The sequence below is a fragment of the Rhinopithecus roxellana genome, chromosome 8, assembly GCF_007565055.1.
Source record: "Rhinopithecus roxellana isolate Shanxi Qingling chromosome 8, ASM756505v1, whole genome shotgun sequence".
Lineage (NCBI taxonomy): Eukaryota > Metazoa > Chordata > Mammalia > Primates > Cercopithecidae > Rhinopithecus > Rhinopithecus roxellana.
The window spans coordinates 6,489,091-6,493,432 of NC_044556.1; positions in this window are offsets into that span (position 1 = coordinate 6,489,091).

The following is a 4,342-nucleotide window of genomic DNA, read 5'->3' on the forward strand; positions in this document are numbered from 1 at the left end:
CTCACGCCTGTAATCCCAGCACTTTGGGAGGCTGAAGCAAGTGGATCCCTTGAGGTCAAGAGTTTGAGACCAGCCTGGCCAACATGGTGAAGCCCCGTCTCTACTAAAAATGCAAAAATTATCTGGGCATAGTGGCTGGCACCTGTAATCCCAGCTACTCGGGAGGCTGAGGCAGGGGAATCGCTTGAACCCGGGAGGCAGAGGTTGCAGTGAGTTGAAATTGAACCACTGTACTCCAGCCTAGGCAACAGAATGAGATTCCATCTAAGAGGGAAAAAAAAAAAAAAAGCTTATTATATATTTTGAAATAATTAAACAAGTGTAATTGAAAAGTTCCTAATACAAAGAAATGTTTGGGGTAATGGATGTCCCAGTTACCCTGATTTGATCATGACACATTGTATGTTTGTATGAAAATATTGCATATGTCCCATAAATATGTACACCTATTATGGTTCCACAATAACTAAAAATAAATTTTAAAAAAAGAAAGTGAATAATTGAATCCACTTTTGTCTGGACTGCCCCTGTACATGGGAAGTTCTCTGAATTAATTTCCATGGAGAACACAAAGTTCACGAAGAATAAATGATTAAAATGCGCTAAGTTGAAGTTTACAAATACATTACAAAACCTCAAAATAAATAAGTACATAAATTATGAAAATAAACTGTAACTAGAGAAATCCAAGTAAATTCTGTACTGCAAGGAATCAGTCATATTCTATCAGCATCAATGTCCTGATCTTTTTTCTAACGTGAATTTCCTTTTATTTCTATTTTGTTCTTTTCTTTTTTTTTTTTTTTTTTGAGATGGAGTCTGGCTCCTCGCCCAGGCTAGAGTGCAGTGGCGCGATCTCAGCTCACTGCAAGCTCCGCCTCCCGGGTTCACGCCATTCTCCTGCCTCAGCCTCCCGAGTAGCTGGGACTACAGGTGCCCGTCACCACGCCCGGCTGATTTTTGTATTTTTAGTAGAGACGGGGTTTCACCATGTTAGGCAGACTGGTGTCAAACTCCTGACCTGGTGATCCACCCGCCTCGGCCTTCCAAAGTGCTGGGATTACAGGCGTGAGCCACCGCGCCTGGCCTTTTTTTTTTTTTTTTTTTAGACGGAATCGCGCTCCATCTCGCAGGCCGGAGTGCACTGGTTCAATCTCTGCTCACTGCAACCTCCACCTCCTGGGTTCAAGTGATTCTCCTGCCTCAGCCTCCCCAGTAGCTGGGATTACAGGAGCCTGCCACTACGCCCAGCTAATTTTTGTATCTTTAATAGAGATGGGGTTTTGCCATGTTGGCCAGGCTGGTCTCAAACTCCTGACCTCAGGAGATCCACCTGCCTCGGCCTCCCAAAGTGCTGGGATTACAGGCGTGAGCCACCGCACAGCCTCTATTAATTTCTTTATACCCCTCCTTGCAGGGCTAACTCACTCATGCAATGTGTTGATCTTGATACTGGACTGTGGTCATGTAAGATCTTGTTAGAGGAAGCTGGGTGCAGGGGACATGAGAGCTCTGTGCTACTTTTGCAACTTCTTGTAAGTCTTAAACTATTTCAAAATGTAAGTTATCAAAACAAACAACCACACACACACACAAAAAAAACTCAGCTGTAACCACAGCAATTTTTTGGAACCAATTTTTTTTTTTTTTTTTTTTGAGACGGAGTCTTGCTCAGTCAGCTAGGCTGGAGTGCAGTGGCGTGATCTCGGCTCACTGCAACCTCCACCTCCCGGGTTCAAGTCATTCTCCTGCCTCAGCCTCCCAAGTAGCTGGATTACAGGCGCCCGCCACCACGCCCGGCTGATTTTTGTATTTTTAGTAGAGACGGGGTTTCACCATGTTAGGCAGACTGGTGTCAAACTCCTGACCTCAGGTGATCCGCCCTTCTCAGCCTCCCAAAGTGCTGGAATTACAGGCATGAGCTACCACGCCAGGCCAAAAGATTTTTTTTTTTCAGGGTATTTTATTACTAACATTCTTTAGAATTTTGGGCATATGTGAATGATAAAAGCAGACTGCCTTCTAGTGATTTTTATTCTTGCTTTTCAATTCTCTGCAGACAATGTTGTGGGGCAACCTGCTTTCCGCCCCCCACCCGCCCAGGGACTGGTCTGGGTCAAGAAGACACAAAGTACCCATACAGCAGAGTGGGCAAGACAGGCACTCATGGAAAAATTATGCTTTGAAAATGCTTAATTAGGCCGGGCACGGTGGCTCACGCCTGTAATCCCAGCACTTTGGGAGGCCAAGGCAGGTGGATCGCCTGAGGTCAGGAGTTCAAGACCAGCCTGGCCAACATGGCGAAATCCCGTCTCTACTGAAAATACAAAAAATTAGCCAGGCATGGTGGAACGCACCTGTAATCCCAGCTACTCGGAAGGCTGAGGTAGAAGAATCGCTTGAACCTGGGAGGTGGAGGTTGCAGTGAGCCAAGATCACACCACAGCACTCCAGCCTGGGAGACAGAGCGAGACTTTGTCTCCAAAAAAAATATATTGTTTAGGCCGGGTGCGGTGGCTCAAGCCTGTAATCCCAGCACTTTGGGAGGCCGAGACAGGCAGATCACGAGGTCAGGAGATCGAGACCATCCTGGCTAACACGGTGAAACCCGTCTCTACTAAAAAATAAAAAAAACTAGCCGGGCGATGTGGTGGGCGCCTGTAGTCCCAGCTACTCGGGAGGCTGAGGCAGGAGAATGGCGTGAACCCCAGGAGGCGGAGCTTGCAGTGAGCTGAGATCCGGCCACTGCACTCCAGCCTGGGCGACAGAGCAAGACTCTGTCTCAAAAAAAAAAAAAAAAAAAAAAAAAATGTATATATATATATTGCTTAATTGCCAAGTGTGGTGGCTCACCCCTGTAATCCCTGCACTTTGGGAGGCCAACATGGGAGGATTGCTTGAACCCAGGAGTTCAAGACCAGCCTGGGTAACGTGGCAAGACCCCATCTCTCCAAAAAAAATGCAAAAGTCAGCCAGGTGTGGTGGTGCCCACCTGTGGTCCCAGCCACTCAGCAGACTGAGGTGGAAGGATCACTTGAGCCCAGGAGTCTGAGGCTGCAGTGAACCATGATCATGCCACGGCACTCCAGCCTGGGTGACAAAGCAAGATCATGTCTCAAAACTAAACAAATAACAATACATAAAAATGCTTAATTACAGGGTGAGATAAGGGCCTTGAAAGAAAAGATAAAGGCTTCCTGAAATCACAATTTTACTTTTTTTTACATCTCCCTTTTTTTTTTTTTTTTTTTTTTTAAGGCAGAATCTCGCTCTGTTGCCCAGGCTGGAGTGCAATGGCACGGTCTTGACTCACTGCAATCTCCACCTCCCAGGTTCAAGCCGTTCTCCTGCCCTCAGCCTCCCAAGTAGCTGGGATTACAGGCATGCACCACCACGCCTGGCTAGTTTTGGGGTTTTTGTTTGTTTGCTTGCTTGATTTGTATTTTTAACAGAGATGGGATTTCACCATATTAGCCAGGCTGGTCTTGAACCCCTGACCTCAGGTGATCTGCCCACCTCAGCCTCCCAAAGCGCTGGGATTACAGACGTAAGTCACCGCGCCTGGCCACATCTGCCTTTTTTATTGTAGTAATATATACATAATGTAAAACTGACCATTTTAATCATTTCTCAGCATCCGTACAGTTCAGTGGCATTAAGCACACTCACATTGTGCAACCATCACCACCATCCGCCTCCAGAATGCCTCGTCTTGCAAAACCAAAACAGCATACCCATTAAACCCTAATTCCCCATTCTTCACTTCCCTTTATTTATTATTTTTTTTTTAATTCCAGGGTACATGTGCAAGACACGCAGGTTTGTGACATAAGTAAACGTGTGTCATGGGGGTTTGCTGCACCTGTCAACCCATCGCCTAGGTATTAAGCCAGGCATGCATTGCCTATTTTTCCTGATATTCTCCCCTCCCCTGCCCTCCTCCAACAGATCCCAGTTTGTGTGTGTGTGTGTGTGTGTGTATGTGTGTGTGTGATATTCCCCTCCCTGTGTTCATGTGTTCTCATTGTTCAGTGCCCACTTATCAGTGAGAACATGCGGCGTTTGGTTTTCTGTTCCTGGTTTAGTTTGCTGAGAATGATGGCTTCCAGCTCTATCCACATCCCTACAAAGAACATGATCTCACTCCTTTTTTTTTTTTGGAGATGGAGTTTCCCTCTTGTCCCCCAGGCTGGAGTGCAGTGGTGCAATCTCGGCTCACTGCAACCTCCACCTCCCCAGTTCAAGTGATTCTCCAGCCTCAGTCTCCTGAGTATCTGGGATTACAGGCACCCACTACCACACCTGGCCAATTTTTGTATTTTTAGTAGAGATGGGGTTTCAA